The 15,669-nt window shown below is 39.1% G+C and overlaps 1 non-coding gene across 1 annotated transcript; it reads right to left on the bottom strand.

The window, feature by feature from the left end:
* Positions 1-826: 826 nt before the first annotated feature.
* On the bottom strand, positions 827-964 carry LOC126012453 (small nucleolar RNA SNORA70). Its single transcript, XR_007496923.1, has one exon. It is a non-coding gene; the product is annotated as a small nucleolar RNA SNORA70 (small nucleolar RNA).
* Between the last annotated feature and the right edge of the window lie 14,705 nt (positions 965-15,669).

Below are 15,669 nucleotides of genomic sequence, written 5' to 3'. Positions count from 1 at the left end.
TAGAGATGAGGTTGAAAGGACCAGCCCATGATATAAGCTTACCACAAAGATTGGTGAGTGCAATTAGAGAAATAACTAAATCAACAATTATCATGACAATGGTAGTGAGTGATAGAATGCCTGTCTCAATGACAGGCAGAGGGTTGGGGAAGGGGGAGATGGTAGGCTTTGTTGGTGGGAAGGTTACACTGGTAAAGGGGACTTGTACATTTTTATCACTGAAACCCAACTACAAACATGTTTGTAACCATGGTGCTTAAATATATTAATAAAAAAGAAAACATGTGGAGGATAGTGGTCGAATTCTCCTAATAGCATAGAATTGGCTACAACCAATTTAACAATCTCTATGATTAACAAAACATCTTGGTTTCATTCCAATAGAATTTTTTTAAAGGAGCAAGATTTATTGTGGTAGGTAGGATGGGGTGGTGAGCAGAGATCAAGAGTCCACTCCAAGGTGCTCAGGAGTGCAGTGCAAACCATTTGTCCTGAGACCCATGATTCGGGATATACTTGACCCCACAGCCATCTGGGATGAAGCGCTTCTCAGCCACCATGTCCTCAAACTCATCTGCATTAAACTGAGTAAAGCCCTACTTCTTGGAGATGTATATCTTCTGGAGACCAGGAAACATGAACTTGGCCTGACACAGAGCCTCAATCACGTGTTCCTTGTTCTGCAGTTTGGTGCGGATGGACATGATGACTTGTCCTCTGTGGACTCTGGCTACAGTGCCCTGGGGCTTTTCAAAGCCCCCCTCCCAAATACCTGTTTAAAGCCTGAAATGGGGGCCAATGAGAGCCCATAGGAACATCCAATAAAGACTGTCTCCAAGGTCCCTTATTACAGCCCATACAAGCCACAGGCTGCATACACTACCAAGGAGGCTGCTTGCTGTCTGCAACCATTGCACAGCAGGTCCCACAGGTCAGAGAGCATGGTTGGCTTAATTAGCTTTACATCAATAGATTTTTTTTACTTTTTAACAATAGAAAGATCATCGCCTTATTATATTTCTCATATACTTGAATTTTTCATAACAATAACAGTTGAAGAGGAAAGTACTGTTGAGGATGAGTCATGTAGTCCCAGCTTCACTAGTCAAAAAAAGTAAAACAATGGACCCTGCCTGGAATTTTAAGTCAGTTTCATTGGGTCATGGGGTATCTAGACAGATGGTCAGACTGGGTATGCCTGTGGGGTGTTTGTAAAATATTAATGATGAAGAGAGAGTTGAATGCATTTGCTCCTACAAAATGGGTGGGCTTCATCCAAACAAGTAAATGGGGCAATACCATACAGGCTCTTCTATATTTTTCAACTTGACAACTATTGATATTGAAACTTCTCAGCCTCCACAAGCATTCACATGGGCCAATCACTTGTCTCTGTGTATATGTGATGTATAACTAATTTTTTTTACCTATAGGTTTTGTTTCTCTGTAAAGCTTCAATTAACACAGCTATTCATAAATTTAAATTTGTTGATTATATTCCAAGGATTCTCCATGAAACTTAGGCAGGTAGATTATCTTTGTCAATACTATTTTAGAGGTTGGAGAAGATCAAAAGTTGGTGACTTGGGTACTACATGAGAAAAATCCAAGACCTGGTCTTCCTTTCAAGTGCTAAAAAGTGGTTCTTAAAGTGTGGTCCCAATTAGAAGAATGGCATTGCTGTGGAACATATTTGAACCACAAGCTATTAGGACTCACTCCAGATACACTGAATCAAAAACTCTGGGAAAAGATCCAGAAATATGTGTTTTTACAAGGCCTTCAGGTGATTTTGATGTGTTCTATAGTTTTTGTACTACTAATCTAGCATCTCCACTTAATTGTTCACTAGGGAGAGAGCAGCCTCCAAATATGAAAGCAATATATTTTTTAAAAAAAGCAACACCCATGTTTCCTAGTCTATTAGGACATGGAAGTGTATCTTTCAGAGAGAAAATAGTACTTTAAGGTCTTAGGGTGGAGGCAGGAATAAGTGAGTTGCAAGTTTTCTAAAGCCAAGGGTATGATTCCTCCAAACACCAAAATTGACGCAAATAAAAAGTCAAGCTATAAAGTATAAAATATAATGAGGGAAAGTTGGCTTCTATACACAGTGTAACTAAATCTATTCAAAACAAAGCTTTGATAATTGGTAGCTTGCATTGAAGTCATCAGGAGATGTCTGTGGGAAGATTCCCACCAACAACCTAGTTAAAATTTACATATATAATCTTCTCATACAGCAACTTGTTATTGAGAAGCGTGAGAACATCCCATGATGGAGCACAGTTCTAGAAGTTTACCCTATGAAGTCTGGGTAGCTCAGACGAGCAAAGAGGAGTAGAAGGAGAAATCCCTGGCCTATGTTCTCTCTTTGCCTCCCTACACACATTTGGCAGCACATACTGAATACAGACTTCTGAACCAGATTATGGGGGCATAGCCATAGCCAGTAGAAGACTGATAGTTGATACTAGAAGAATAGGTTGTCAAATGGAGGCAATCAGCCCAACATTTTCAAAACTTCCCAAGTGCAATCATTTAAATGCACTAGGACATTCTAAGGCAGCAAGCAAAAAACTTAGTTCTAGGCTAGTTTAAGACAAGAAAAGAACTTACTGTGAGATCTAGAAGTGACTCAAGAAATCAATGGAGGGAACTGAACATTAGAATCAGAATATAGAAAGGAACTCTTTCCTTCATTCCCTTTCTTTCCACTGTCTTGGGATTATTTAGCTATTTCCTTTCTCTACTACATACTACTGAATTTGACTGCCCCAAAAGTGTGTCTACATGCTGACTTCCAGTGACATTTTCTTGGTTCTAGCTACAAGTTTTTGGAAAAGAGAAATAGTTGTTTCTCACTTAGATTATCTCCAGCTTGGTCCTAACTTTCCAGTAAGGGTATGTCCACTAGTTATAGAAACTGGTGCTCAAACTCTTGCTTTGTGGATAGATAGCTTTGTGGTTAGATACTTAGAGATGATTGGTCACGCAATGATCAATGTCAAACAACTAACCTCTCAGGAAAGGTGGGACCAATCAGGAAACACTATACAGAGAAGGTATTTGTAACATGTCTGATAGCAACAGTTCTAAATATAAAGTATTATGGGATGTGTTGCATTAAATAATTAACGATGGGGCTGGAAGGTGGATGATGCCATCCAGCCCACATGGCTCTGCAACCTCCATGCAGCCGGCGAGTTCCAGGCCCAGGTGAAATCACTCACTCACACGCAGCCTTCAGGAAGAATCATCTTTATTTATGCCCTAGCCACCACAGGTGTGTGGCCTATGTCAACCTTTTAAGCATTCAGCTATATTTTGCTAGCCCTGCATCTTATCTCCTGTTAGCCATCTTCCCTTTGGGCTCCATGCGGCCCAAAGATCCAAAAGCCAGGAAGCCAAGCCGGGCCAAGAGAGAAACGGCCAAAGGGCCGAATCCCCTGGCTCAGAGGTTTATCTATCCTTTTCCAGACCCCTCCCAGAAATGGGAGGTCTTGCAGGTAGTTACACCTATTATCCGGTTCCCAAGACCCCTCCCAGATATGGGTGGGTCTTAGGGTACACCACAGGATGAAATAAAAGCTGGCAAATTGCAAATTCATGAAAATCCCCAATCATTGATTTACCTCAACTGCTAAAGTAGGATAGTTATATGCAATTTACATGGCGAACTTCTCTTTTAAAAAATATCTTTAAAAGTATTTTGGTACGACTCAAGAATATCATATTTCATTGTTTCTGTTTATTTGAGTATTCAAGTCAGAACCACACAATTCATTTTAGCAGTATGGCTTACAATAGTATCTTAAAGTTAAACTTTATGAAATATATAAAAGGACATCTGTCAAAATAGGCACTTTCACATTGAGGAAAAAATACTACTTTTTATTCAGGATGAAACCAAGATTGATAGATTGGTGGGATTCGATATAACAAAGTTTTCTACTATTTCAAAAAAAATTGTATCACTTACTTAAGGCAGATAATTTTTAAGATTCTTGTATATACATTAAGAAATGAGTCACACTTTTTCTTTTAAAATTTCACAAATATATTCTGCTTAAATTACTTTCTTTTTATAGAAAGACATCATCTTTAACCACTTACAATATGAACCATGTGCATAAAGATTGATTCTAGGTTATCCTTTTAACCAACAGGATTGCTATACAGCATAAACTATTTTATGCTGTAAAACCAAAAACATTTTTTTTTTACTTTTTTGGACCACATCCAGCAGTGTTCAGGGCTGTCTCCTGCTCCCAAGCTCAGGGATCACTACTGACATTGCTCAGGGGACCAGATAGATAGGTGCTGGCAATCAAACCCAGGTCAGCCACATGAAGGCAAGCATCCCACCTGCTGAACTATCATTCTGGCCCTCCCACAAACTCTCTTAAGAAACACTACCTTGAAATGGGATCAGGAACTAATCACCCCTTTCAAGATCAAATTCAAAGAAAGCTGTCTACTGACCTGGAGATGCACCGAAATATATTTGCTCCCAAACAGTCTCTTCTACACTCTACTAAGATCCTTAGATTTCTGACGAAAATCAGGCTGGTGAAAAGAAAATGATTGGTACTGAATGGTAAATTAAACCATTCTAAGACAATGTTATATTAATCTCAGTTACTTTGTTAGCTTTTAAAGTAGTCAAAATGAAAGTCTTAAAGAAAAGGAATAGGAGGTGGTTAAACTAGAATTTGGAGACTTTCTAAGACTTCAACAGATTAAGAATAACAAAGCTTGTCTATTAATTTACCAGGACTCACTCTATTGTGTATTTGCTCATCAAATACATTTATTCAGCAAATATTAGATGAGAATGTAATGTAGATCAAACACCATTCCAGGCTGTAAACAAGACAAACTCAAGTGTTAAATGACACCCTGCTTTTACCCAAAACAAGGGCATTCCCCTTTCTCTTTCCTTTTCACCTACCCCTTTGATATGTAAATATCAACCTAGATTAAAGTAGCTTGATATAGGTACCTTTGTCACTCACTTGATCCTCCCCCTCCTGATTGGAAAATAAAGGGATTTTGGTTTTGGTTTAGCAAGCACAGAGAAAAACCACAAGACAAGAAGCCAATCAGACTCCATGATTCTTTCCTAACTGGCTTGGTTTATTAATTCTTCTCCACTACCCTTCTTCAGACCCATCCAACTAAGGTTGGAAATATAGTGTGGGGTGATTTCACACTCAAGTATGATGGCCAACAGTAACATCCATTTTATAACCTAAAATCCAGAATAATCCCAACTACACTAAACTGCATCTTTGTTTAGATCTCTAAACGGTCATGCAGGCCGCTGGTTCAGAATGCCTCATTGTGCTCAAGGATATTCAATGAAGTGTTTGGTGAGGTTGCAAAACTTTCTCTGGTGGGACCTTGTTTTGGATGCCAACTTCTAGGATTAAATCCAAAGAGGTAAGAGTTAGGATCTTTATCCCCCACTTTGAGACTGGAAGATGCTGTGTGTGTGAACTCTGTAGAGTGGGAGTGTGGGGAACGCAGGACTACAAGAGGCAGGACTCAGCAAATTCAGCAGCAGCCTTCAATGCTTGTCTTGTTTGTTGGTCCAAAAATCTACGACTCAGATTACCATGGTTTGGGAATTGAAATCTTGACATGAACAATTAAATTCTGTATTTATATTCCTAGTGATTTCATCTTGTCATTTGTGGTTTTCTTCAAATTACAAAACAATTAAATGAAGAATTTGGCAAAGAAATTGAACCAGATGCAAGTTTCTTAGGTCCCTTTTCCCTTCCCCCATTCTCTTTTAATGGCAGGGAAAAGAATGTAATTTAAGTCTTCCCAGCTCCTCAGCTGGGGAACAGCTGAAGAGGCATCTTGAAGGAGAAAGTGTCTCTTTCAAGGGTGTGATGTAGTGTTTTATCTGCAATGTGAAGAGGAGAGCCCTTGAAGCACAGAATTCCCTTAGAGGAATGCAACCCACACATACACTAACCCCATCATTTATTATACTGTCGCTGCAATTTAGTAAACAACGAACACAAATATGTCATTCAGTTGTGTCTTTTGGTAGACAACATGAGATTGTATGTGGGGGGGATTAAGAATGGAATAAAGGGGGCCAGAGTGGTGGTGCAGCAGTAGGGTGTTTGCCTTGCATGCAGCTGATCTAGGACGGACCGTGGTTCGATCCCCCCCCCCCCCCCCGTATCCCATATGGTCCCCCAAGCCAGGAGCAATTTCTGAGCACAGTGCCAGAAGTAACCCATGACCGTCACTGGATGTGGCCCCTAAAAACAAACAAAACCAACCAACCAACAAACAAAAGAATGCAATAAAGCTGAAAAAAATTTCAGGCTTTTAGTTTTTAGGTCACATTTCACTCAGGAATCACTCCGAGCAGAACAGGGATGCTAGAGATCAAACCCTGGTCAGCCACATACAAGGCAAATGTACTACCTGTTGTACTATCTCTCTAGCCCAGAAAGTTTGTTTTTAAACTCAAATTAAGATCTAATGGTTGAAGTGACCTAACATATACCAAATGAGGTTATGTAGATAAATATTCAGGATTAAAGTTTTTTTTACTCTGTGTGTACAAGATAGAAGAATAAGTGCTTTCCCACATTCTCTATATACCTCTCACGTTCTCTATACTCATGTTGTCAGATGGCAAAGAACTGATTTTTGATGTATTTCGGTTTAACTTTACATAAACTCATGGTACCCCTTAAAAAATCCTGTCTGCAATAATAACAAAGTGCCTGAGAAGCAGGTCCAAAATGCTCAAATTGAAACTTGGAGGCTGCATTCTAAGTCACTGGGGAGCAGAGCATCCCTGATCAGTTACTTGGAGCACAGAAAATTTAGAAGACTGCATCTATCAACAAAACCAGAACAGAAAGTTTGGCTCTTTCCTTCTGAAGGTTCAACCCAGAGTGTCATGTTACATCACAGACTGCCTAGATTTGTCTCTGCTGAGTTAAACAGAAAGAACTTTTTTTTTTTTTTTGACCATAACAGTGTTAGTCAAAAGTTCTTGGGGGAAGGAATGCTAATTGCTTGAGTGAGTCCAAGTTTTACCACTTCCACCAGCCCAACCCCCAGACAGAACACAGGACAACAACCTTTAAAAATCTTTCTTCCTTTTCTAAAGATGATGGCAAGGTATGGAAAGTAATCTTGGGAATCAGATAAATGGGGTTCAGACAATACTGGCTGTGAAACTTACTAACCAAGGAATCTAGAACAAGTTACTGTTTCTGCACTGGAGAAAAAAATGCTTTTAAATGGACAAAATATTACTTCCATCAGGAGGTGACTATGAGATAACATAGAGAAAGTTCTTATGATGCCTTTCTCAGTAGAGGACCAGCATTGTCTGAATGCTATCATCCTTGATGTTAGAATTTATGCTCAGCTGTAGATCCAAAGCTGTAAATGACTTCTTTGTAGTCCCATGGTAGAATGCCATTACTCATGTATGGCACTTTTACATCTGCTGGAAGGAAGAGTTACAAGTTTGTGGAAAGAGAATTGTAGAGGGTAGGGTATTCCAGTAATTAGTACAGATGTGAGTACAGATGCCATGTCTGACACCCTGCTTTAACACCTGACACCTGGGGGATTCTCCATCTCTGAAGTCCTTTCTTATCTCCACTTTTGAATCACGAACAAACCTATCTTTAATAGTCACAGAAGATATCCAAATCATGGATTGATGCATGTTATATACTAGACAAATAGATTGGTAAAACAGATAAAATGCATAATTCTCTCTAAGGTTGTGCCATAAAAATATGTGGTTTATGAAACAATGATTTGAAAACATTCTAAATGCCCCAAAATACGTATTTACATGATCTTAGAGCAATACAATAACAAATTAGGCATCATTAGAAGTAATCCTTAAAAGAATATTTTAATAACATATCAAATGTTCTGAGGGGAGAAAAGAGATACAAAACATTTTACAGTATAAATGAGATCTGAATAAGCAGTAAATGGTAAAATGCCTGGAGGAATATGCTTCAAAATGCTTTTGACTGGTATGAGATTATGGGTAATCTTTACTTTCTTTTCTGAACTTGCTAATATTTTTAAAACTCTGGAGCATTACTTTAAAAATGCAAGTTTTAGGACTGTTAAAACATTCAACATTTCTATATGAAGTAGCTTAAGAAAAAATTTTATTTCTTTTCTGGAAATGATCTATTATTTTTTATCAATTATTTTATATATTTACATGGTTGTCCTTGATCTTATGAATATATCCTATGTTTAAAGGATAACTATCTGTGGGGTATTCAAAATGATAGATTTCTCACTTTAGTCAGCAGAGCAGGAGATTGTAACAAAAATACATCCAGTTCTAGAACTGGAAAAGTTCTAGTCTGAAATGTTTAAAGAGCAAAGAAACCAGTCAGCTAGCAAGACATTAGTTCTAAGGCTGCAGGCCAAACTAAGATTCTTCTTTGAAAGAGGGAAAATGGGGCTGGAATGGGATCTCAAACTCTGCAAACGGCCCATTGTACAACATTTTGTGGCCCTGTCCTACAGGAATCTTTTTTTGCTTTGTTTTGTTTTAGTTCTTTGGGTTACACCTCCCAATTTTGAAGGCTTACTACTGACTTTGCACTCAAGGATAACCCCGATTTTGCCTCCTGCGGCCCACAAGTAAATTGGGTTTAAGGCTAGCACACAGCTATCCATAATTTGATGTCCAACACCACAAATGGTCCTTTGAGCACCAGTAAGGGTGATCTCTGAGCAAAGAGCTAGGAGTAAGCCCTAATAATAGCTGGGTATACTTTCCCCAGAAAATAATAAAGGAGGGATTGGGGGTCAGAGAGTCAGACCAATGGGCTGAGTGTCTATTTTTCATGCAGGAGGCTCCATTTTAATATCTAGCACCATATGATGACCTTCTTTCTCAACCACTGCCAGGTGTGGTCCCAAATTAAAATGAAAATGGAAGAAATGACATCAAATGTAGCCACTGTCCACATCACAACATCACCTGGGGCAGGGGTCTCAAACTCACGGCCCTCCATACAACATTTTGTGGCCTGCGGCCGGCCTTCAAATATCACAGTATTCGCGATTATTCGCTTACCTAATAATCGCAATAAAAATCACATTAGTAAGAAAAAAATTGCATTAAACCTTCGCATACCCCAAGCAGTTCTGTTCGGGGTATGCAAATGTTTTTTTAATTCAATTTTACTGAAACTACTATGATTTACAAAGTCCTTGATCATTGTGTTTCAGACATACAGAAAATCAGGGCCAATCCCACCACCAGTGCTTACCTCCCTCCACCAATGTTCCTTGAGTGCATCACATAATCTCTCTGCCCCTCACTCTGCCAATATAACAGGGCAATTTGAAGTTTAGACTGTTAAAGTTTGGGTCTCTTTATTCCATTATTGTTGACTTTGGCTTTTTTTCTATTTTTTTTATTTAAGCAACTTTATTACATACATGATTGTATTTGGGTTTCAGTCATGTAAAGAACACCACCCATCACCAGTGCAACATTCCCATCACCAATGTCCCAAATCTCCCTCCTCCCCACCCAACCCCCGCCTGTACTCTAGACAGGCTTTCTATTTCCCTCATACATTCTCATTATTAGGATAGTTCAAAATGTAGTTATTTCTCTAACTAAACTCAAGTCTCTTTGGGTGAGCTTCATGAGGTAAGCTGTAACTTCCAGCTTTTTTCTCTTTTGTGCCTAAAAATTATTATTGCAAAAATGTCTTTCATTTTTCTTAAAACCCATAGATGAGTGAGACCATTCTGTGTCTTTCTCTCTCTCTCTCTCTCTGACTTATTTCACTGATAATAATAGATTCCATGTACATCCATGTATAGGAAAATTTCATGACTTCATTTCTCCTGACAGCTGCATAATATTCCATTGTGTATATGTACCACAGTTTCTTTAGCCATTCATCTGTTGAAGGGTATCTAAGCTGTTTCCAGAGTCTTGCTATGGTAAATAGTGCTGCAATGAATATAGGCGTAAGGAAGGGATTTTTGTATTGTATTTTTGTGTTCCTAGGGTATATTCCTAAGAGTGGTATAGCTGGATCGTATGGGAGCACGATTTCTAGTTTTTGGAGGAATCTCCATATTGCTTTCCATAAAGGTTGAACTAGACGGCATTCCCACCAGCAGTAGATAAGAGTTCCTTTCTCTCCACATCCCCGCCAACACTGCTTGTTCTCATTCTTTGTGATGTGTGCCAATCTCTGGGGTGTGAGGTGGTACTGGAGAATTAAATAATTAGTGATGGTGCTGGATAGAGGTGGATGGATGGAGGGATTTTTTTCTGCCATCCCAGGACACTGTGGCTCCACAATCCCAATTCAGCTGGCGGGTCCCAGGTTTAGGTGAACGGCGGAATTAGACTCATCCAGAGACAGGCATCAGGAAGCATCAACTTTATTCATGCCCTATTCACCACTTGTGTGGCCTATATCATAACCTTTTAATCATTCAGCCATTCTTAGCTAGCCTTGCACCTTAACTCCTGTCAGCCATTTTTTCTTTGACCTCCATGTTGGCAAAAGACCAAAAAGGTCTAATCCCCTCTGGTTAAAGCCTTATCTACCTTTTCTAAGACCCCTCCCAGGAATGGGCGGGGTCTTCCAGGTAAGGTCAAGTTACCTAGGAAGAATGGGGGGATGAGGCTTCAGATACCTCATAGTTGTTTTGATTTGCAACTCGCTGATGATTAGTGATGTGTAGCATTTTTTCATGTCTTTTGGCCATATGTATTTCTTCTTTGTCAAAGTGTCTGTCCATTTCTTCTCCCCAATTTTTGATGGGATTAGATGTTATTTTCTTGTAAAGTTCTGTCAGTGCCTTGTATATTTTGGAGATTAGCTCCTTATCTGATGGGTATTGGGTGAATAGTTTCTCCCACTCAGTGGGGGGCTCTTTTATCCTGGGCGCCTTTTCCTTTGAGGTGCAGAAGCTTCTCAGCTTAATATATTCCCATGTGTTAATCTCTGCTTTCACTTGCTTGGAGAGTGCAGTTTCTTCCTTGAAGATGCCTTTAGTCTCAATGTCCTGGAGTGTTTTACCTATGTGTTGTTCTATATATCTTATGGTTTCGGGTCGGATATCAAGGTCTTTCATCCATTTGGATTTTACCTTCGTACATGATGTTAGCTGGGGGTGAAAGTTCAATTTTTTGCAAGTGGCCAGCCAGTTGTGCCAACACCACTTGTTGAAGAGGCTTTCTCTGCTCCATTTAGAATTTCTTGCTCCTTTATCAAAAATTAGGTGATTGTATGTCTGGGGAACATTCTCTGAGTATTCAAGCCTATTCCACTGATCTGAGGGCCTGTCTTTATTCCAATACCATGCTGTTTTGATAACTATTGCTTTGTAGTACAGTTTAAAGTTGGGGAAAGTAATTCCTCCCATATTCTTTTTCCCAAGGATTGCTTTAGCTATTCTAGGGTGTTTATTTTTCCAAATGAACTTCAAAAGTGCCTTATCCACTTCTTTGAAAAATGTCATAAGTATCTTTAGAGGGATCGCATTAAATCTGTACAATGCTTTGAGTAGTATTGCCATTTTAATGTTAATCCTGCCAATACATGAGCAGGTATGTGCTTCCATTTCCATGTGTCCTCTCTTATTTCTTGGAGCAGACTTTTATAGTTTTCTTTGTATAGGTCCTTCACATTTTTTGTCAAGTTGATTACAAGATATTTGAGTTTGTGTGGCACTATTGTGAATGGGGTTGTTTTCTTAATGTCCATTCTTCCTTATTACTATTGGTGTATAGAAAGGCCATTGATTTTTGTGTGTTAATTTTGTAGCCTGCCACCTTGCTATATGAGTCTATTGTTTCTAGAAGCTTTTCAGTAGAGATCTTAGGGTTTTCTGAGTAGAATATCATGTCGTCTGCAAACAATGAGAGCTTGACTTCTTCCTTTCCTATCTGGATTTCCTTGATATTTTTTTCTTGCCTAATCACTATAGCAAGTACTTCCAGTGCTATGTTAAATAGGAGTGGTGAGAGAGGACAGCTTTGTCTTGTGCCAGAATTTAGAGGAAAGGCTTTCCATTTTTCTCCATTGAAGACAATATTTGCAGCTGGCTTGTGGTAGATGGCCTTAACTATATTGAGAAAGGTTCCTTCCATTTCCATCTTGCTCAATATTTGCTCAAAATTGCTTGACCAATAATGGCTGTTGGACCTTATCAAATGCTTTCTCTGTGTCTATTGATATGATCATGTTGTTTTTATTTTTTCTTGTTGTTGATGTTGTGTATTATGTTGATATATTTATGGGTGTTAAACCATCCTTGCATTCCTGGGATGAAACCTACTTGATCGTAGTGGATGATCTCCTTAATGAGGCATTGAATCCTATTTGCCAGGATTTTGTTGAGGATCTTTGCATCTGTGTTCATCAGCGATATTGGTCTGTAATTTTCTTTTTTGGTAGCATCTCTGTCTGGTTTAGGTATCAAGGTGATGTTGGCTTCATAAAAGATATTGGGAAGTTTTCCTGTTTTTTCGATTTCATGGAAGAGTCTTGCCAGGATTGGTAGTAGTTCCTCTTGAAAGGTTTGAAAGAATTCATTAGTAAATCCATCTGCGCCTGGGCTTTTGTCTTTGGGCAGACATTTGATTACTGTCTTAATTTCCTCAATAGTGATGGGTGTGTTTAGATATGCTACATCCTCTTCATTCAACCATGGAAGATTATAAGAGTCCAAGAATTTATCCATTTCTTCCAGGTTTTCAATTTTAGTGGCATAGAGTTTCTCAAAGTAGTTTCTGATTACCCTTTGAATCTCTACCATATCAGTAGTGATCTCTCCTTTTTCATTCCTAATACGAGTTATCAAGTTTCTCTCTCTCTTTCTCTCTCTCTCTCTCTCTCTCTCTCTCTTTCTTTGTTAGTTTTGCCAGTGGTCTATCATCTTGTTTATTTTTTCAAAGAACAAACTTCTGCTTTCATTGATCTTTTAGATTGTTTTTCGGGTTTCCACTTCATTGACTTCTTCCTCCCTATTTTTGGGTCCTTTTATTGAGCACTTTCTAATTCTATTAGCTGCTTCATTAAGCTATTCAGGTATGCCCCTTCTTCTTTCCTGATGTGTGCTTGCAAAGCTATAAATTTTCTTCTCAGTACTGCTTTTGCTGTGTCCCATAAGTTCTGATAGTTTGTGTCTCCATTGTCATTTGTTTCTAGGAAGGTTTTGATTTCCTCTTTAATTTTATCTCGGACCCACTGGTTATTCAGTATTAGGCTGTTTAACCTCCAGGTATTAAAGTTTTTCTTCTGTGTTCCTTTGTAGTTCACATATAATTTCAGGGCTTTGTGGTCAGCAAAGGTAGCCTGCAAAATTTCTATCCTCTTGATATGTTTTATGTGCTTGAATGTAGTCTATCCTGGAGAATGTCCCATGTACATTAGAGAAGAATGTGTATCCAGGCTTCTGGGGGTGAAGTGTCCTGTATATATCTACTAGGCTCCTTTCTTCTATTTCTCTGTTCATGTCTAGTATATTCTTGTTGGGTTTTAATCTGGTTGACCTGTCAAGTGTTGACAATGCCGTTTTGAGGTCTCCCACAATTATTGTGTTATTATTGATATTATTTTTCAGATTTGTCAACAGTTGTATTAAATATTTTGCTGGCCCCTCATTCCGTGCATATATGTTTAGGAGAGTGATTTCTTCCTGCTGTATGCATCTCTTGAATAATACAAAATGTCCATCTTTGTTCCTTACAACTTTCCTAAATATAAAGTTTGCATCATCTGATATTAGTATGGCCACTGCAGCTTTTTTATGAGTGTTGTTGGCTTAGATGATTTTCCTCCAGCCTTTTATTTTGAGTCTATGTTTGTTCTGACTATTCAGGTGTGTTTGTTGTAGGCAGCATAAGGTTGGATTGAGTTTTTGGATCCATTTAGCCACTCTGTGTCTCTTAACTGGTGCATTTAGTCCATTGATATTGAGAGAAAGAATTGTCCTGGGAGTTAGTGCCATCTTTATATCGAAGTTTGGTGTGTCTGTTGGTCAGTCTTGTCTTAAAGTATGCTGTTCAGTTTTTCTTTTAAGAATGGTTTTGAGTCTGTAAAGTTTCTGAGCTGTTGCTTGTCTGTGAAACTATGTATTGTTCCTTCAAACCTGAAAGTGAGTTTTGTTGGGTGCAGTATTCTAGGCGAAGCATTTATTTTATTGAGTTTTGTCACTATGTCCCACCACTGCCTTCTGGCCTTGAGTGTTTCCGGTGACAGGTCTGCAGTAAATCTCAAGGATGTTCCCTTGAATGTAATATCTCTTTTCGATCTTGCTGCTTTCAGAATTCTGTCTCTATCTGTGGGATTCGTCATTTTGACTAGGATGTGTCTTGGGGTGTTTTTTGGGGGGTCTCTTTTAGTTGGTACTCTTCAGGCATGTAGGATTTGATCGCATGTATTCATTAGCTCTGGTAGTTTCTGTTTAATGATATTCTTGACTGTTGATTCCTCCTGGAGGTTTTCTTCCTGGGTCTCTGGGACTCCAATGATTCTTAAGTTGTTTCTGTTTAGCTTATCATAGACTTCTATTTTCATCTGTTCCCATTCTTTGAGTAATTTTTCCATTGTTTGATCATTTGCTTTGAGGATTTTTTCCAATTTTCTTCTGCTGTATGGAATTGTTATTCATCTTATCTTCCAGTGTACTAATTCTATCCTCAGCTGCTGTTAACCCGTGGGAAAGCTCAACCATGTTTTTCTTCAATTCATCTACTGAGTTTTTCAGACCTGTTATTTGACCTGAAATTTCAGTTTGGAGTTTTCTTATTTCTATCTTCATAGTCTCTTGATTCTTATTATTGTTCCCTTCTATACTTTGTTTGCGTTCTTTGAACATCTTCCATATTGCGACTTTAAACTCCTTATCTGAGAGACTGACTAGTTGGTTGGTTGTGTTCAAGAGATCAGTGTTGCCATCTTTATTCTCTATGTCTGGCGCTGGCCTGCGTTGTTTCCCCATTGTTGCACTTGTATTGTGGGTTTTTCTACGTGTTGTGGTTGTATTCATTGGCTAAATGATGTGCACGGTTGTGAAGGGAAGCAGAACGGCCGTGCTCCTCTGGCTCTTCCCTTTCTGGGCATGTCGACTCACCTCCACGGAAGGCTCACGGGAAGGCAGGCCGTCCGCAGATGAGCCACACACAGGATGAAATCAGTCCAAAAATGCAGCACAGCACAAAAGAGAGGCAGAAAGGGGTGCTGACATCTGAGTTCCAGCAGAGTTCAGTGGCTCCTCCCTTTCTCGGGGTATGCAAATGTTTAATGAGATTTTTTGCGATTTTTTTTTTACTAATGTGATTTTTATACGAATATTCGGTAAGCGAAATCCCTTATGTGGCCCTGCCTCACCCCAACTTTGCCTCCTGCGGCCCCCAGGTAAATTGAGTTTGAGACCCCTGACCTGGGGTCTGCTATCACTGGTGACTCCAGGACAGATCTGGCCTTATATAAGTAAAGTTTCTTCACAGGGATGTGGGGATGTACAGAAAATAAGACTAGAGCAGCCTTGTCGTTCCATATAACCAAGTCAAAATTTGCAATGGTCAAACTGGTTGTGTTTTTCTTGGCCTGCACAAGCTAAACTTTTGTCATTCACTGAGCAGACACCCACCAA

This window comes from Suncus etruscus, chromosome 6 (assembly GCF_024139225.1).
Source record: "Suncus etruscus isolate mSunEtr1 chromosome 6, mSunEtr1.pri.cur, whole genome shotgun sequence".
Classification (NCBI taxonomy): domain Eukaryota; kingdom Metazoa; phylum Chordata; class Mammalia; order Eulipotyphla; family Soricidae; genus Suncus; species Suncus etruscus.
The sequence above is the reverse complement of the archived record's forward strand: the minus strand, read 5'-3'. Positions and strand labels throughout refer to the sequence as shown.